Source organism: Petromyzon marinus, chromosome 24 (assembly GCF_048934315.1).
Source record: "Petromyzon marinus isolate PM22_M1 ecotype Great Lakes invasive population chromosome 24, UKy_Petmar_22M1.pri1.0, whole genome shotgun sequence".
Lineage (NCBI taxonomy): Eukaryota > Metazoa > Chordata > Hyperoartia > Petromyzontiformes > Petromyzontidae > Petromyzon > Petromyzon marinus.
The window spans coordinates 18,694,281-18,715,514 of record NC_133690.1 but is presented as its reverse complement, the minus strand read 5'-3'; the positions used below and the strand labels follow the sequence as shown (position 1 = coordinate 18,715,514).

Sequence of the window (21,234 nt, the reverse complement as noted above, 5' to 3'; positions counted from 1 at the left end):
CCCCCACCCCCGCCTCCACCCCCTGCCATATTGGCAACCATGGCCAGTCCACTGCTGGATGCAGGTCTCCCCAAGTCGACTCAATCTCTCGCGATCCCGACGTACACAGATCCACTCGGCACCTCCACACACGAGCGGATTTCATTTCTCCTCTCCATCTCGTCGGTGGTGGTGTCCCACTCTGGGACGCGCTCCGTCACCGTCCTTGACCATCGGGGGGCCCTCCATCATCATCGTCGTCATCCCGTGTAGCCGTGGCGCGTCAGCCCCCCACCCTCCCGACCCCACTCGCTTCTCACGACCCGGGCCACGAGTTCCTCCTCCACCTCCTCCTGTCTCTCGGTGTCATTCCAAGCGCGCGTCTCTCCATGCATTCACCAAACCGCGCCGTGCCCCGACCTGACTCCAGTCCATCGCTGTGTCCAATATTCACGATTCTGCCACAGTGGGGTAGGTGGCCATCACCACGCCCGGCCGCCTTTGTCTCCGCAGGGCTAATGCTGAAAACAGGACGTGAGGCGTACTCACTTAAGGCTGAGTGGACCGAGTGGAGACTCAGATTTACAAAGCACTCGCCACTGATGGTATCCGTGGTCGAATGGGGTCCTAGCTAGCCACGGTGGTGGTGGAGTGATCAGCAGCGCAATGGACTCGCACCACAGAAGTCGTACGTTCGATTTCCTGGCGCGGCAGTTGAAACAATGATGCCAGTTCCTTTACACCACTCTCCAACACCTCTGCCCCACAGTTAGTCTGTGATCGGGAGGTCGCGCGTGATGGGGGGTAAAGTGTGGGTACTCCTACCTCTTGGCAGAGCGTGGAAGAGTAGGCCGATGCAACTGTGTAGAGCGGTTCTCAAGAGCTCCTCTCATACCAGCGCCAGCAGAACGGGGCTCAGCAAGAAATTTCAGGGCTGCTCCTTTACATGTACCTGTACAATGTCACCCCCGATGTGGACACGTGTGCTACATCTCCCAGCTCCCTCCTCGTCCGTGAGACGCGGAGCCATCGCGTCCAGGATGCTCACGCTGCTGTCGGGAGGAAGCGAGCGAGAGAGGGCGCGGTAATTATCTGTGGGGCAACTCTAAATGGATCGCCCTCCCCTCTATCGCGTTGCCCAACGTTAAGTTTGTGTAGCCAGGGTGGGAAGTCGAGAGACCAGGGCAGGAGTCTCAGTCGCCAGAGTGACCTCCTGGGGGATTGGTCCGCTGCCAGAAAGTAACGTGACTATGATCGCTGCTGCTGCTGTGTGTGTTTGTGTGTGTCTGTGTGTGTGTGATACCACACACACACAGACACAGCACTTGCCCCTACAGTCTGTTAAGGCTATACGGGGGATCTTTGTCTTTATCTTTCTGATCCCAAATGTGTGATGTCACGCGTAGTGTGAGGATTTCGCAAATTCGGATCCTGATGCCAGCACGTAATGGCCTTGTCTTGTGAATTACGTCACCGGATCTTTAACGTCCGCTGTGACGCAGCCGACACGGAGTGTTGTTATTATTTGTGTTACTGCTACATCTCTTATTAGAGTGCTCACCAGGGCGGGCGCTCTGCAAGAAGCGACGAATGCGCTACGGCGAGGCCACTGCCCCATCCCATATAGCGCTGTTTGGATAATTGATGACTCAGCACTCAGTCGCTCACTCACCGCAGGCGAGTCGCATCCTCATCACTTTTCCATCGCTACTGCCATGGTTACCGTTCCCGTGAATGTCACTCGTTGATTCCTACAACCAAATATATGGGCAAAGCTGGTTCTCATGTTTCCATCCGCCAGCCACGTTGAGGACTGTGTCTGCGTCACACATTGTGTCGTCTCATCCACCACCAACCCACTGCAGCTCACAACGACACACTCACCCACCCACTCAATCACTCACACATACAAAGATCCCTCGTGTAGCCTTAATAGACTGTTGGGGCAAGTGCTGTTAGCGAGTGCCTATGAAGGCCGGCACGGCACACGAGGGGGTGCTAGGCCAGCACCACGCCTGGCCATTCACTTCATCAAATTTCCCACACACTCACCACCTCGCTCGCTCACCACGAAGTGCTAGGTGCACGTAGAGGCCACGTGAAGTAAGAGAGTTCTCTGCTGCCAGGAGGAGGTCACGGGACAGACCCAGCAGGTGCCACTAAGGGAGATGACAAGTAGACGCACCACCTGCGCTACCCACAGTGCTAGCTCACACAAAGACAATGGTTGACGAGTGGTGTGACTAGCCCCTAGGTCGACTTTGCGATGTGCAAAGGCGCTCGGCAACATCACTTGCCCAACGAAGATCTTAGTTTTTATATGCTCCTGTGTTTATAAGTTTGTGTTCAAATACCTGTGTATGTGTACAATAGTGAATGTGCTCGTGTACCCGTGAGTGCGTTGATGTGTTTATGACCGGTTCCTGTTTAGCGGAAGAGGTCTCATTCCGAATCAGTCATGCGGCATTATCTTTTTAAAACATCAGATTCGTAACGTTGCTGCGTGGAAGCTACCGGGCCTGTCGCTCTGAACGAAGCGTATGGACTTCTCGGCCACAGTCATGCACTCTCACCTCTATGCTTGCGAGGCGTGGACCCCTCTGAAGGATCATCTGCGACGGTTATAATCATTTAGGCTGGCCTGTCTACCATTCATCCCGGGTTTAACCAGGCTGGATTGTGTTAGGAGCTCACAAATCCTTGAAAGATCCGGACACAGCCCCATCATCGGTGAGCCCTAGCAGGCAAGGCTGCGTTGGTTGGGTCATGTAGTCCGTGCCCATTCACCGCATGCTCAAGCAGCTTCTGTTTGGCCGCATAGAGGGGGCTTAACGGGTACGACACGGGCTGGAGAAGAGATGGACTGATGCGGTACGGGAAGATGTGGAGCTGAGTGGACTTGCCGACGGCTGGTACCAGCGGTGTCAAGATCGATCTCTATGGAGGAGGCTCGTGAAGGACGCTGCTGGGCAGTTGGAGGCAGTCACCCTCCAACAACAACGGAGGGCAGATGAGTGACGCTCACAACAACAGGTGGAGCGCTGGGCGCCTAAAGCGCTGCAAGTTGGCACAGTTGGGAGCGCTGTTGGTGTATTTGCCAGCCATCTCATTCAAACAACAATAGCACTTGGGTCTGCCCCGTGAACTCCTGCCAGCGAGCCTTTAACACTGGACGTGGCCTCAAAGTGCACCTAGCATGGCACAGGCGCCGTGGTGACGTCACTTCAAATTAGTGGCGAATTGCGGCTGTTGTTGTTGTGTGTTTGTGAGGGTTTATGTACCCGTGTACGTACGTCAGCGTTCGTGTGCGAGTGTTCATGTGTGTGAGCGAGTGTTCATGTGTGTGCGAGTGTTCATGTGTATGAGCGAGTGTTCATGTGTGTGCCAGTGTTTCATGTGTGTGAGCGAGTGTTCATGTGTGTGAGCGAGTGTTCGTGTGTGTGAGCGAGTGTTCATGTGTGTGCGAGTGGGAGCGCTCGCTCTGTATCATCGCGGCCGCCCTATTCACACCGCGCCCTCGAGTGTCGCGAACATCGCGATTAGCGGATGAGTGGACACCTCTCCCCCCACGCAGCCCAATTCCTCCCACACTCCTATATCAACCCATTGCTCCCATTATCCCGCCCCCTACCCCCCATCTCCCCCACCCCCTCTGCCCCCACTTGTCGCTTCACCGAGCATTGACGCGAGGACGGCGCGCGTATTGATGGAGAGGCGCATTCCCCACTCGGCTTTTCTTTCCCGAGCCCCTCCCCCCACCCACCTCCCCCCGCCCCCTACTCCCACCACCCCCTCCCCCCTACAACAAAAAAACTTCCCCGGCACCGCCCCCGTGTCCCAGCGCACGTCCCGCCGCTGTTTGGGAAGCGTTTAGAGAAGTCAAGAGAAGTCAAGTGGCAGAGAGTTGGGAACTCGAAGAGCGTCACAGAGAGACGTCGCGTGCACGGGAGAGAGGCGAGAGAGCGAGGGGAGATGGGGAGAGAGTGGGGGGGGGGGGTAGGGGAGAGATGGGCGAGGGGGGGTAGAGCGGGGGGACACAGAGAGGTACAAAGAGAGAGAGAGCGAAGAGACATAAAGAGGAGACAGAGAGAAAGGGAGAGGGGTGGGGGGTGCACGTGGAGAGAATAGAGGGGGGGGGGGGGCAGAGACGGGGATAGGGGCTAGGGAATAAAGATAGAGAAAGATGAAGATAGATAGAGATAGATAAAGATAGAGAAAGATAGATAAAGATAGATAAAGATAGAGAAAGGTAGAGAAAGATAGAGAAAGGTAGAGAAAGATAGAGAAAGATAGATAAAGATAGATAAAGATAGATAAAGGTAGAGAAAGATAGATAAAGATAGATAAAGGTAGAAAGGAAGACACGGGTAGAGTGGAGGGTTCGTAGAGAGAGGAAATCGTTTTGGAGAGACAAGGGAGAGACAAGGGAGAGACAAGGGAGAGACAAGGGAGAGACAAGGGAGAGACAAGGGAGAGTGTGATATAGGAGAGTGTGATATAGGAGAGTGTGAGAAAGAGGAGATGCCGACAGTGAGAGGAGTGCAGAGTAAAACAGAGAGAGAGATGCCTGGGAGAGGGGAAGATGAGACAGAGATGAAGGGAGGAACCAGGAGAGATGATGGGTGAGAGAGAGCAGAGATGATGGACACGGGAGAATATGAGTGGGGTATAGGAAAGAGTTAAAGAGAGAGACAAGTGAGAGTACAGGAGGGAGGTGTGGGAGAGTGGAGGAGTGAGAGTACAGGGGAGAGTACAGGAGGGAGGTGTGGGAGAGTGGAGGAGTGAGAGTACGGGAGGGAGGTGTGGGAGAGTGGAGGAGTGAGAGTGGAGGAGGGAGGTGTGGGAGAGTGGAGGAGTGAGAGTACAGGAGGGAGGTGTGGGAGAGTGGAGGAGTGAGAGTACAGGAGGGAGGTGTGGGAGAGTGGAGGAGTGAGAGTGGAGGAGTGAGAGTACAGGAGGGAGGTGTGGGAGAGTGGAGGAGTGAGAGTGGAGGAGTGAGGTGTGGGAGAGTGGAGGAGTGAGAGTACAGGAGGGAGGTGTGGGAGAGTGGAGGAGTGAGAGTACAGGAGGGAGGTGTGGGAGAGTGGAGGAGTGAGAGTACAGGAGGGAGGTGTGGGAGAGTGGAGGAGTGAGAGTACAGGAGGGAGGTGTGGGAGAGTGGAGGAGTGAGAGTACGGGAGGGAGGTGTGGGAGAGTGGAGGAGTGAGAGTACAGGAGGGAGGTGTGGGAGAGTGGAGGAGTGAGAGTGGAGGAGTGAGAGTACAGGAGGGAGGTGTGGGAGAGTGGAGGAGTGAGAGTACAGGAGGGAGGTGTGGGAGAGTGGAGGAGTGAGAGTACAGGAGGGAGGTGTGGGAGAGTGGAGGAGTGAGAGTACAGGAGGGAGGTGTGGGAGAGTGGAGGAGTGAGAGTACAGGAGGGAGGTGTGGGAGAGTGGAGGAGTGAGAGTGGAGGAGGGAGGTTTGGGAGAGTGGAGGAGTGAGAGTACAGGAGGGAGGTGTGGGAGAGTGGAGGAGTGAGAGTACAGGAGGGAGGTGTGGGAGAGTGGAGGAGTGAGAGTACAGGAGGGAGGTGTGGGAGAGTGGAGGAGTGAGAGTACAGGAGGGAGGTGTGGGAGAGTCTCTGTACTGCCACCGACTCGACCCGGGTGTCGCTGCCCCGGGTCCCGTGCCCGGGGGGTTGGGGGTGGGGGGTCAGGCGGCGAGGGGAGGGGGTGGGGGGTAAGGCGGCGAGGGGAGGGGGTGGGGGGAAGAGGGCGAGGGGAGGGGGTGGGGGGGGAAGAGGGCGAGGGGGTGGGGGGGAAGAGGGCGAGGGGGTGGGGGGGGGAAGAGGGCGAGGGGAGGGGTGGCCCCGCGGCCCCGGGACCCGAGGGACTCTTTCTCTGCGCGCTGGGCTGTGTGCTAATGCCCTAATGAGGCAAATCACACGCGCAGCGCGCACAGCGGTGCGACGTGGGCACACGCACAGAAAAACACACACAGACACACACACAGATGTACACACACTCGCAGATATATATACACACAGGTATATACAGATACAAAGAGAGACACACATATACAGACACACACACACACACAGATGTACACACACTCGCAGATATATATACACACAGGTATATACAGATACAAAGAGAGACACACATATACAGACACACACACACACAGATGTACACACACTCGCAGATATATATACACACAGGTATATACAGATACAAAGAGAGACACACAGATGTACACACACTCGCAGATATATATACACACAGGTATATACAGATACAAAGAGAGACACACATATACAGACACACACAGACAGATGTACACACACTCGCAGATATATATACACACAGGTATATACAGATACAAAGAGAGACACACACACACACAGATGTACACACACTCGCAGATATATATACACAGGTATATACAGATACAAAGAGAGACACACATATACAGACACACACACAGATGTACACACACTCGCAGATATATATACACACAGGTATATACAGATACAAAGAGAGACACACACATATACAGACACACACACAGATGTACATACACACAGGTATATACAGATACAAAGAGAGACACATAAAAAGACACACACACAGATGTACATACATACAGGTATATACAAATACAAAGAGAGACACACATATGTACAGACACACACACAGATATATATACACACAGGTATATACAAATACAAAGAGAGACACACATATACAGACACACACACAGATGTACATACATACAGGTATATACAGATACAAAGAGAGACACATATACAGACACACACACAGATGTAAATACACACAGGTATATACAGATACAAAGAGAGACACACATATACAGACACACACACACAAAGATCTCCCTGTATAGCCGTAACAGACTGTTTGGGGCAATGCGCAACTATGAAGGCCGGCACGGCACACGAGGGGGTGGGTGGCCAGCACCACGCCCGACTGCCTTTGTCTTCCCAGTGGCGATGTTTACTGCACACCGCACCAGGTAATCATTTAGGCTGAGTCGACCTCGGGGAGGTCCAGGACCGGTTCAGATAATCGTCACTGGTGTTGGCCGTGAGCGAGTTCGTAGCGCAACGCGCTAACCGCTACACCACCACTCCCCACACACACACAGACACACATGAGTGTGTGTCTGTGTGTGTGTTTGTGTGTCTGTGTGTGTGAGCGGTGGTGGAGCGGTTAGCGCTACGCTGCGCTACGAACCCGGCGACCCAAGTTCGATTCCCGCTCACGGCCAACACCAATAACGATAATCAGAACCGGTCTTAGGCCTCCCCTAGGTCGACTCAGCCTAAAATGAGTACCTGGTGCGGTGTGTAAACATTGCCACTAGGGAGACAAAGGCAGCCGGGCGTGGTGCTGGCCACCCACCCCCTCGTGTACCGTTCCGGCCTTCATAGGTGCTCGCTAACAGCACTTGCCCTAACAGTCTGTTAAGGCTATACTGGGGGATCTTTTGTCTGTGTGTCTGTGTGTGTGTGTCTTTGTGTGTCTCTGTGCGTCTCTGTGTGTGATGAATAATTGACGCCGCGCCCTACATTCGCGTCCCAGTTAAGTTTATTCTCCTACTCCTCGTGCTACTGACACAACAGCAAACACAGCCACAACACGACGCCGGGTGACACAACACCGGTTTACATAACTTTTGCACGCGGTGACACCACACGTGGTATAAACACAATAGCAACACACAGCACCGGTTGACACAGCGCCGGGTGACAACAGCACCGGGGGTAACAACGCGGACCGCTTCAGACAATCACCACTGGTGTCGTTATCGGTCGTGAGCGGGAATCGAACTTGCGCACAGCGCTACGCTGCCGCTGCGCACACTCACGTAGCGTGGGCTTTCGGGACGTGGCTGCGTGGTCATGTACACGTGTTCGAGCACACGTGTACATGCACACGTGTACGTGCACACATGTTCGAGCACACGTGTACATGCACACGTGTTCGTGTACACGTGTACATGCACAGGTGTTCGTGTACACGTGTACATGCACACGTGTACATGCACACGTGTTCGATCACGCGTGCACATGCACACGTGTATATGGACACGTGTTCGTGTACACGTGCACATGCACACGTGTATATGCACACGTGTTCGTGTACACGTGCAGATGCACACGTGTATATGCACACGTGTCCGAGCACACGTGTACGTGCACACGTGTTCGTGCACACGTGTACATGCACGCGTGTATATGAACACTTGTACATGTACACGTGTTCTCAGCCATTGCTGTCAATGACGAACACCTGAACCGGCCCCGAGCCTCCCGACGTCGACTTGACAACTTCCATCAGCATTGGGGAGACAAAGGCGGCCGGGCGTGGTGTTGGCCACCACCTATTGCGTTGTGTCGGCCTTCATAGGTGCGCGCCCCAACAGTATGTCAAGGCTATCAGGGCTATCTTTGTATTCATTTGTGAATGTGAAAGTGTGTAAATGTGTGTTTATGTGTATGTGTGTATGCTCAACCATGTTATGTATGCCGATGATTTGGTAATAGCTGCTCATTCAGAGGAGGAGTTGGAGACGCTGCTACTGAAACTGGAGCGTGCCACTAAGAGATGGGGCCTTACCATCAGCCCCACCAAAACTAAGCACGTGCCTGGGTATTTTGTACCATCGGACACTCCACCCCCACAACTCCCAATCGGTGATGGGGCAGTTGTGGAGAGAGTGGAGAGTTTCCCATACCTGGGCAGTGTGCTTATGACCGGCTCCAGTTTAACAGCAGAGGTCTCACTCCGAATCAGTCGAGCGGCAATATCTTTTCATCGGTTGCGTAACGCTGTGTAGAAGCTACTTGGTCTGTCGCTCCGCACTAAGCTTCAGGTCTTCTCGGCCACGGTCATTCCCTCCCTTCTCTACGCTTGCGAAACGTGGACCCCCCCTAATGGAACATCTTCGCCGGTTAGAAACATTTAGGCTAGCCTGCCTACGATCCATCCTGGTTTAACCAGGCTGGATTGTGTGAGGAGCTCACAAATCCTTGAAAGATCTGGGCAAGGTCCCATCGGTGAGCTCCTCCGGCAGGCAAGGCTGCGTTGGCTGGGTCATGTAGCCCGTATGCCCAGCCACTGCATGCCGAAACAGCTTTTGTTCGGCCGGATCGAGGGGGCTAAACGGGCGCGGCACGGGCTAGAGATGAGATGGAGTGATGTGGTACAGGAGGACATGGAGCTGAGTGGACTTGCCGATGACTGGTACCAGCGGTGTTAAGATCGGCCTCTGTGGAGGAGGCTCGTGAAGGACGCTACTGGGCAGTTGAAGGCAGTCGCCCTCCAACAACAACGGAGGACGGCGGAGCGACGCTCACAACAACGAGCGGAGCGCCGGGTGGCTAAAGCACAGCAGGTTGGCACAGTAGGGGGCACAGGTGGTGCATCAGCCAGTCATCTCAGTCAGTCGACCCGTGGCACCTGGGTCTGCCCCGTGACCTCCTGTCAGCGGGCGTTCGACACTTCACGTGGCCTCAAGGTGCACATGGCCTGGCACAAGCGTCGTGGTGACGTCACCGCCACTTAGTGGCGAATGGCGGTTGTTGTTGTGTGTATGAATATACCGAAGGTGAACACAGATATATGTGTAGGTGTATGTCAATGTTTGTGCATGTGTGTGTCCGGCAGGTAGGGTCCAGGTGGACACAGGTGGACACAGGTGGACACAGGTGGACACAGGTGTGCCGCCGGCTCGCGGGAGAGGCATGCGCGGCGTCACGTCTCGTGCAGGTGAGGGGTCACGTGGTTCCCGGCACCCAGTGTCTAACCCAAGACTGGCATCTCACGGGACAGGCGTGCTGCTAGCTGGAAGGAGGTCGCGGTGAAGCGGGGAGGGGGGGGGGGCATGCCCCAATGGGACGAGGGGGGCAGGGAGTGAGGGGCGAGGGAGGTATCAGAGGAGGTTTCTCCCTTTTCTCACCATCGCCAACATCTTTGTAACCATCGCCACTCACGCCAGTCGCCATCGCCAACATCTTTGTAACCATCGCGAGGTTCGGTAGCGCAGTTGAGCAAAACCGCTGCGCCACGGCTACCCCCTACCCCCGCCTCCTCGTGTCATCCCAACAACGCCACTCGGGGCGGGGGGGGTGAAGGAGGTGTTTACACGTTTACTCACGCGCCGCCCGCTCCCCCCAAGCATCCCCCCATCACCCTCCCCCTCCATACGGGCCCCGCCCCTGCGCCCCCGACTCCTCTTCTTCACGCGTGAATAGATTTTTTTTTAAATCGGTGGAGAAGGCGCCGCAATTAGGGGGCGAGTTCGCTGCAGGCGACTTCCATCACCGGCCTCCTCCTGCTCCTCCTGCTCCCCCTGCTCCCCCTGCTCCTCCTCCTCCTGCTCCCACTGCTCCTCCTCCTGCTGCTCCTCCTCCTGCTCCCCCTGGTCCTCCTGCTCCCCCTGCTCCTCCCCCTGCTCCTCCTGCTCCCACTGCTCCTCCTCCTGCTCCTCCTCCTCCTGCTCCCCCTGCTCCTCCCCCTGCTCCCCCTGGTCCTCCTGCTCCCCCTGCTCCTCCCCCTGCTCCCCCTGCCCCTCCTCCTGCTGCTCCTCCTGCTGCTCCTCCTGCTGCTCCTCCTGCTCCCCCTGCTCCTCCTGCTCCTCCTGCTCCCACTGCTCCTCCTCCTGCTCCCCCTGATCCTCCTCCTCCTACTCCTCCTGCTGCTCCTCCTGCTTCTCCTGCTCCTCCTCCTGCTCCTGCTGCTGCTCCTGATGATGATGCTGCTGCTGCGTGCGAACAGAGCGGAAGAACGCGGACGTCCGGAATGATCGCCGTACTCGTGACCCAAACATCGCAGCTCCTGGCTTTGATATTAACCTTCCTCCTGTACCTCCCCCTCCTCCAAGACACTGGTGGGACCATCAACCGCATCATTGGAACATCGAGTAGGAAAGACGTGAGGTGGGGAGGGTCCGAGGTGGGTGGGGAGGGAGGGTGAGCGGTGGTGGTGAGTCTCCTGTCACGTGTCTGTGCCCAGGTGAGCCGTGAGGAGAGCACGTGACCCCGACCTCACCGCGCCGGCTCCTGCGCGCGCCATGAACAACAGTGAGAGCACGTGGGCTCACACGTGTACTTACACTCACACGTGTACTCACACGTGTACTTACACTCACACGTGGACTCACACGTGTACTTACACTCACACGTGTACTCACACGTGTACTCACACTCACACGTGTACTCACACGTGTACTCACACTCACACGTGTACTTACACTCACACGTGTACTCACACGTGTACTCACACGTGTACTCACACGTGTACTTACACCCACACGTGGAGTTACACTCACACATGTACTCACACGTGGACTCACACGTGTACTTACACCCACACGTGTACTTACACTCACACGTGGACTCACACGTGTACTTACACTCACACGTGTATTCACACTCACACGTAGAATCACACTCACACGTGTACTCACACGTGTACTCACACGTAGACTCACACTCACACATGTATTCACACTCACACGTGTACTCACACTCACACGTGTACTGATACTCACACGTGTACTACTCACACTCAAACGTGTACTCACACGTGTACTCACACGACTACTCACACGTGTACTCACACTCACAGGTGTATTCACAGTGTGGCGGTGACCACCACAACATTTGTGCCAGGCTAGGTGCACTTTGAGTCCGTCACGTAAAGTGTGGAAACCTCCCTTGCATGAGGTCACGGGACCGATCTGACTGCCAGGGGTTGACTGACATGACTGGCAAAGGCGCCACTGTGATCCCTACTATGCTAACTTGATTGATTTTATCTGCCCGGCGCCTCGCGCATTGTTGTGAGCGTCGCTCCTCTACCCTCCGATGTTGTTGCGAGAGGGCGACTGCCTCCAACTGTCCCAGCAGCGTCCTCCATTCCCCCGTGTAGACTTCAAGACACTGGTGGGGCACGTGCTGTTCGCGAGCAGCACGCACGACGTCGTATTATAACAACACACGCACACACTACATGGTGTTATAACAACACACTACATGGTGTTATAACAACACACTACATGGTATTATAACAACACACTACATGGTATTATAACAACACACTACATGGTATTATAACAACACACTACATGGTGTTATAACAACACACTACATGGTGTTATAACAACACACTACATGGTATTATAACAACACACTACATGGTATTATAACAACACACTACATGGTATTATAACAACACACTACATGGTATTATAACAACACACTACATGGTATTATAACAACACACTACATGGTATTATAACAACACACTACATGGTATTATAACAACACACTACATGGTATTATAACAACACACTACATGGTATTATAACAACACACTACATGGTATTATAACAACACACTACATGGAATTATAACAACACACGCACACACTACATGGTATTATAACAACACACTACATGGTATTATAACAACACACTACATGGTATTATAACAACACACTACATGGTATTATAACAACACACTACATGGTATTATAACAACACACTACATGGTATTATAACAACACACTACATGGTATTATAACAACACACTACATGGTATTATAACAACACACTACATGGTATTATAACAACACACTACATGGTATTATAACAACACACTACATGGAATTATAACAACACACGCACACACTACATGGTATTATAACAACACACTACATGGTATTATAACAACAAACGCACACACTACATGGTATTATAACAACACACGCACACACTACATGGTATTATAACAACACACGCACACACTACATGGTATTATAACAACACACGCACACACTACATGGTATTATAACAACACACGCACACACTACATGGTATTATAACAACACACGCACACACTACATGGTATTATAACAACACACGCACACACTACATGGTGTTACACGAGGGAGAGAGAGAGACGCGGGCGCTAATGGGAGATGAGAATGGAGCTGGCGGCTGTGCCTCTGCCGGCGGTCGCCACGGGGGGTTCCGATCCGCTGGATTTGACGCGCCCAGACGCGGGGTTTCCATTTGCAAAAATTAGCCTCAAGTCGGCACTGCGCGCGTGACATCGCGTCACTGGCGCTGATCATTTGCGTCCTTTAGCCGTGACTACTCCTCCTCCCTCCTCCTCCCTCCTCCTCCTCCTCGCGCTGCTACAAACCTCCTCCTCGTGCCGATATAAAAGTCGCGCGCGCGCGGGCACGAGCGCAGCAGAGGGAGAGAGCGAGAGAGATGCTGCTGATGCTGCTGCTGATGCTGCTGATGATGATGATGCGAGGGAGGTAGAGGTGAGACGCGGGGTGAGGTGGGAGATGGAGTGAGGTCACTGCGGGAGAGGAACACGGAGAGAAGTGATGTGAGAAGAGAAGTAAGATAGGTGAGGAAGAGGTGGGTGAGAGGGATGAGGAGAGAGAGAGAGGTGAGGAGAGGCGTTGTGGTGAGAGTGGTAATTACGGTAGTGAAATGTGAAAAAGGTGAGGGAGGGGTGAGCGTGAGGTGGAAGAGCGAGGCAGAAAGCGGGAGATGGCGTTGGCTAAGAGGAAGGGAGAGTGAGAGAGGGGGAGAGAGAGGAGACGCGATCAGTGAGACTCGAGTTTGACCCCTCGTGACCTCGACCCCGGACCCAGGGTCATCATCATCTCACCAGTACTATCATCATCATAATCTCACCAACACCATCATCTCACCAACATCATCATTTAACCATCGTCATCATCATCTGCTCACCACTACCATCATCATCATCATTTCATTGAAGTCATCAGTCTCGCCTTATCCATATCAGTATTATCTTGATACCGATCATCGTATCCTCAACATCATCTCGATACCCATCATCAGTATCAATCAGCCGTCATCCGTGTCATCGTTCAGCTGTCTCGCGCCGTGACGAGGTGCCGAGAGGGCACGGCGAGGGGGGTGCAGACCCCTCCCCCGCTGCCCCCACCCCCCCCCTTACTTCCCCCTCTCTTAAGCCCCACATACCCCCCGTGACGAGCGGAGTCCCTTCGTTAATTAGCGGAAGTAATTAACGCGCGTCACGACATCGTTATCATCGTCTGGACGCGCGGTGGGAGCGGGGGGCGGGGGGAGGGGGCGGGGCGGGGGGCATTGACGCTAACACCCTAACCCCGACTCTAACCCCGACCCAAACCCCGACTCTCACCCTAACCCCGACTCTCACCCCGACTCTAACCCCGACCCAAACCCCGACTCTAACCCCGACTCTCACTCTAACCCCGACTTTAACCCCGACCCAAACCCCGACTCTCACTCTAACCCCGACTCTAATCCCGACTCTAACCCCGACCCTCACTCTAACCCCGACTTTAACCCCGACTCTAACCCCAACTCTCACCTTAACCCCGACTCTAACCCCGACCCAAACCCCGACTCTCACTCTAACCCCGACTCTCACCTTAACCCCGACTCTAACCCCGACTCCAACCCCGACGCTAACCCCGACCCTAACCCCGACTCTCACCCTAACCCCGACTCTCACCCCGACCCTAACCCCGACTCTAACCATAACACGAATCATCAACCCAACCCGAATATGAACCTGGGAGCGGCCCTGAGTCCGAATATGCGATATCTGGTGAAGAATGATGACGATGATGATGATTTATATCTTACCTCCTTTCTTCCCTTACATCATCATCGCTTCCATTCGCTTTCAACATCTCACCATCCACAACCTCCACCCCATCACCACCACCACCACCACTATCACGGATTCTGCGATCTCATCATCCCACACCTCTCTTCCCCTATCATCACCGCCCCCACCCTCGCCACCCCCTCACCCCCCCATCGCCCCCCCCCCCGGGCCTGACAGGTCACAGCGGCGTGAACCAGCTGGGAGGAGTGTTTGTCAACGGGCGGCCGCTCCCGGACTCCATCCGCCAGAAGATCGTGGAGTTAGCGCACAGCGGCGCGCGGCCCTGCGACATCTCCCGCATCCTGCAGGTGCGTCGCGACATCGCCACAACCATCACTATCATCATCAGCATCAGCAGCACCATCATCATCGGAACCATCATCATCGGCACCATGATCATAAGCATCATCATCATCACCACCGCCACGAGCATCCTCCTCGATGTGACACCATCCCTATCACCATCATCACCATAACCACCACTACCACCACCATCATCATCTATGCGACATCATGATTGTTATAATCGACGTGACATCGCCATCATCCACGTGAGACCATGCGCTCTCAATGTTGCAGTCTCGTTCCCCCAGTGCTGTTGTTGGGAGAACCGAATGGAAGCGTCGCATCGTAAAACCTCGCGACTCCTCATCGTCACCTACCCGTTCAGTGGTCGCTGCGCGGTGGTGCACGCTGTGCCCCACGCGGCTCACGGTAGTCCAGGGCTGTGGAGGCAGCAGCGAGGGTTGGTGGATCACCGCACACACGCACAGGTGTCGCGAGACTCAACTCCTTCCCGTGGACCTCGAGGAAGGTGCCAGGGAAAGGCAGCGCAGCAGCACACGTGGCCTCAACTGTTCGCTCTGCGTGCTGTTGAGTGTTGCCTCTCCCCACGCGTGGGTTTGTTCCCGTTTCCTCCCACAAGGAAGCGCTCATTGCCATTAATTGGCCGCTTACATCTCGATATATATAGGACGGCAGAGCTCGGGCAATTGTTGGCGCCGGCTCCTTACCGCGTTGCTGCTTCCGCTGCCTTCCCGCTCGTCTGTGGTCTTTATCCTCTTCCTCCTCCTCCTCGTGGTGCTTCTGAGTCGTCCTCTTTCTCCCTCCCTCTGTCACCGCGACAGCGAGCGGCGGAGACTCTCAGCTCTGTACGAGTCACCGAAGAGCCCAGCAATGTGATCGCTCCGCTATGCATCGTCTCTCTCTCACACTCACTCACACTCACACACTCTCACACTCACACACACTCACACTCTCACACTCACACACACTCACACACACACACTCACACACTCTCACACTCTCACACTCACATTCTCACACACTCACACTCTCACACTCTCACACACTCGCTCTCACATTCTCACACTCACACTCTCACACTCACACACTCACACTCTCACACACTCACATTCTCACACACTCACACTCTCACACACTCACACTCTCACACACTCACACTCTCACACACTCGCACTCACACTCACACACTCACACTCTCACACTCACACTCTCACACACTCACACACTCACACACTCTCACACTCTCACACTCACATTCTCACACTCTCATACTCTCACACTCACATTCTCACACTCTCACACTCTCACACTCTCTCACACTCTCACACACTCACACTCTCACACTCTCAATCACACAGTCTCACACTCTCACATTCTCACATTCTCACACACTCACACTCACACACTCCCACACTCACACTCACTCACACTCACATTCTCACACACTCACACTCTCACACTCACTCACACTCACACATTCTCACACTCACACATTTTCACACTCACATTCTCACACACTTACACTCTCACACTCACACTCTCACACTCACACACTCTCACACTCACATTATCACACACTCACACTCTCACACTCTCACACTCACACTCTCACATTCTCACACACTCACACTCTCACACACTTACACTCTCACACACACTCACACACACTCACACACTCACTCACACACTAAAACTCTCACACTCACACTCTCACATTCTCACACTCTCACACACTCACACTCTCACACTCACAGACTCACACACTCTCACACTCACACTCTCACACTGAATGTGTGTGTGTGAATGCCTTGACCAGGTCAATAAAGCTGAGACCTACATCTCTGCTTTATTGACCTGGTCAAGGCCTATGATACCATCAGTAGGCCTGGGCTCTGGGTCGTTCTTCGTGCTGTTGGAGTCCCTGACCCTCTGCTCACGATCATTAAGGACCTTCATGATGGTGAGCGGGCCCGGGTAAAACTACATGGCCGGGAGTCAGAGCCATTCCCTGTACACCTTGGGGTGCGACAGGGATGTATTCTGGCTCGCACATTATTTAACATCTATTTTGACCACGTAGTTCGTGAAGCCTTCAATAGCTGTACCGGGGAATCTCCATTTGGTACAGATATAATGGGAGGCTGATCGATGCCCGGGTGCGGTCAAGGGATGGCTCCCTATTGCTCAACCACGTTATGTATGCCGATGATTTGGTAATAGCTGCTCATTCAGAAGAGGAGTTGGAGACGCTGCTGCTGAGACTGGAGCGTGCTACTAAGAGATGGGGCCTTACCATCAGCCCCACCAAAACTAAGCACCTGCCTGGGTATTTTGTACCATCGGACACTCCACCCCCACAACTCCCAATCGGTGATGGGGCAGTTGTGGAGAGAGTGGAGAGTTTCCCATACCTGGGCAGTGTGCTTATGACCGGCTCCAGTTTAACAGCAGAGGTCTCACTCCGAATCAGTCGAGCGGCAATATCTTTTCATCGGTTGCGTAACGCTATGTGGAAGCTACCTGGTCTGTCGCTCCGCACTAAGCTTCAGGTCTTCTCGGCCACGGTCATTCCCTCCCTTCTCTACGCTTGCGAAACGTGGACCCCCCTAATGGAACATCTTCGCCGGTTAGAAACATTTAGGCTGGCCTGCCTACGATCCATCCTGGGTTTAACCAGGCGGGATTGTGTGAGGAGCTTACAAATCCTTAAAAAATCTGGGCAAGGTCCCATCGGTGAGCTCCTCCGGCAGGCAAGGCTGCGTTGGCTGGGACATGTAGCCCGCATGCCCAGCCACCGCATGCCGAAACAGCTTTTCTTCGGCCGGATCGAGGGGGCTAAACGGACGCGGAACGGGCTAGAGAAGAGATGGAGTGATGTGGTACAGGAGGACGTGGAGCTGAGTGGACTTGCCGATGACTGGTACCAGCGGTGTCAAGATCGGCCTCTGTGGAGGAGGCTCGTGAAGGACGCTACTGGGCAGTTGGAGGCAGTCGCCCTCCAACAACAACGGAGGGCGGAGGAGCGACGCTCACAACAACGAGCGGAGCACCGGGTGACTAGGGCACAGCAGGTTGGCACAGTAGGGGGCACAGGTGGTGCATCAGCCAGTCATTTCAGTCATCTCAGTCAGTCGACCCGTGGCACCTGGGTCTGCCCCGTGACCTCCTGCCAGCGGGCGTTCGACACTCCACGTGGCCTCAATGTGCACATGGCCTGGCACAAGCGTCGTGGTGACGTCACCGCCACTTAGTGGCGAATGGCGGTTATTGTTGTGTGTTTGTGTGTTTATATGTGTGTATATGTGAATGTGTGTGTTTATGTGTGTGTGTGTATGTGTGTGTGTGAGCTCTGGGAACGAAAGTGTTGCGGTGAGCTCGCTGCGCTATGAACCTGACGACCCGGGTTCGATTCCCGCTCACGGCCAACACCCAGTGACGATGATCTCAACCAGTCCCGGGCCTCCCCTAGGTCGACTCAGCCTCAAATGAGTACCCGGTGCAATGTAAACATCGCCACTGGGGAGACAAAGGCGGCCGGGCGTGGTATTTGCCACCCACCCCTCGTGTGCCCGGCCGGCCTTCAATAGGTGTTACTCGTTAACAGTACTTTCCCCAACAGTCTCTTAAGTCTGTACGGGGGTCTTTGTCTCGGTGTATTTATGTGTATGTACATATATCGTGGTGTGTAATGTCCGTGAATATTATGTATATGTGTAGTATATAATATGCGTGTATATTTGCGTGTGTATTTATATGTGTGTAATTGTGTACGTACTGTATATCTCTGTATTTCTACCTGTACTTGTGTATATTTACGTGTGTATGAAAGTGTTTGTTGAGGCTGTACGGGGATCTTTGTCGCTGTGTATTCGTGTGGATTAGTGGTATTAAACGATATCCAGTAAACCGGTAACCGTTTTCGAATCGATGAACCGCTCTGAAAGTGAGGAGGAACCCGTGACCCTTGGTATGTTTGTCTTGGGCACGAACGCGCGCGGATCGACAACAAACGGCACGGCGGCTCGAGTCACGGCACGTCGAGTGCGGTGACGACTAAGCTGTGGTGGCAACGACCTTGACTCCTCCTCAGTTAGAAGCATGACAATGTCACGTTCATGTGCGGCAAGCCAGTTACTGTTTTTATGAGGTTATCGGTAGCGCGTATTCGTAGTGTGTGTATGTTGTATATGATGTGTGCGTGTGTGTATTGTATGTATGTGTATATATGTGGGTAAAGTATGTGTATACGTCTTTGTATATTCGTGTGTATTCCGTATGTACAGACTCAGCCTTTAGGTCGACTCAGCCTTAAATTAGTTTACGTTTCCTGCTGTGGTGTGTAAACATCAGCCACGTGTCAGCCTTCATCGATGCCGCTCGCTCACAGCTCTTGCTCCAACAGTCTGTTCAGAGGACACGGGGGTTCTTTGTCTCTGTTCAATGCACCGCGGTGTGTGTGTGAGGAATGGTGACAGTGGTCACTTCCCTGCGCTACGAACCCAGTAGTGGGGAGACAAAGGTAGCCGGGCGTCGTTCTGACCCTTCGTGTGCCACCACAAAACCCTGATCGGTTCTTGCTAATAACACTTTCCCCAACAGCATACGTAGGCTACCAGGGGGGTCTTTGTCTGTGGTATGCACCGTGTGTACGTTGAGAGGCACTGACAGTGAGGGGGGCTCAGGCAGGACGCGTCACCGTGGTCGAGACTGATTACGGAGTGGCAGCCACGTGCAGGGACACGCGTCCGAGAGGAGGAAGTCCGCCTGGGAGATGGAGCGATGATGTCCGCTCGCGTGCAGATGCCGGGTGGATTGTAATTTTTACATTGCGGGATCGTAAGAGGTGGCAACGGGTTCGGGAGGCCTTCATCCAGCAGTGGATTAAACTTGACTCATGGTAATGATGATGATGTTAACGATGATGATGTTAACGATGATGATGTTAACGATGCGACTCTGAGATGACTCGGCATGGTTTTTGAGAAGCAAAGTGGTCGAGCGGAATAGTGGACGTGGTGGAGGTGGTGGAGGTGATGGAGGTGATGGTGGAAGTGGTCGTGGTGGAGGTGATGGCGGTGGCAGTGGAGGTGGTGGAGGTGGTAGTGGTGGTGTTGGTGGAGATGTTGGAGGAGGTTGATGATGACTTGACGACGATGATGATTGAGGGGGCGTTGATAATGATGGAAGAGGTTGACGATGATTGATGGTGCTGATTGATAATGATGATGACAATTATGATAACATAACCACGCCGATGATGAGACTACTGCTACTGCTAAGGTTGCTGCTACTAATGATGAGGTAGCTGCTGCTGCTGCTGATCATGATGATTATGGAGTTGTGCTGCTGCTCCTGATGTTGATGGTGTTACTGCTACTGCTGATAATGTTACTGCTGCTGCTGCTGATGATGTTACTGCTACTGCTGATGATGATGTTACTGCGGCTGATGATGATGATGTTACTGCTGCTGCTGATGTTGCTGCTGCTGCTGCTGACGAGGTGAGCGAGAGGGAGGAGGGAGTGAGCGCGCCCGTTGTCGCACGCTGTTTAACGCAGCAGCGCTCCTCTCGAGTGCAGGTGTCCAACGGCTGCGTGAGCAAGATCCTGGGCCGCTACTACGAGACGTCTATCCGCCCGCGAGCCATCGGCGGCAGCAAGCCGCGCGTGGCCACGCCCGGGCGAGGTGGTGGGGAAGATCGCGCAGTACAAGCGGGAGTGCCCCTCCATCTTTGCCCGGGAGATCCGCGACCGCCTCCTCTCCGACGGAGTGTGCACCAGCGACAACATCCCCAGCGTGAGTGGTGGGGGAGGTGGGGCACCAGCGACAACATCCCCAGCGTGAGTGTGGAGGTGGGGGCACCAGGCGACAACATCCCCAGCGTGAGTGGTGGGGAGGTGTGGGGCACCAGCGAGCATCCCCAGCGTGAGTGCGGGTGGGGGAGGTGTGGGGGGCACCAGTGACAACATCCCCAGCGTGAGTGGTGGGGGGAGGTGGGGGCACCCGTGCCAGCATCCCCAGCGTGAGTGGTGGGGGAGGTGTGGGGGGCACCAGCGACAACATCCCCAGCGTGAGTGGTGGGGGAGGTGGGGGCACCAGCGACAGCATCCCCAGCGTGAGTGGTGGGGAGTGGGGGGCACCAGCGACAACATCCCCAGCGTGAGTGGTGGGGGAGGTGGGGGGGATCAGCGACGACATCCCCATGGTGAGTGGTGGGGAGGTGGGGGCACCAGCGAC

At 54.3% G+C, this 21,234-nt stretch overlaps 1 pseudogene; it reads left to right on the top strand.

The window, feature by feature from the left end:
• Positions 1 to 21,234, top strand: part of LOC116945447 (paired box protein Pax-6-like) — a 44,595-nt pseudogene that overhangs the window by 12,461 nt on the left and 10,900 nt on the right.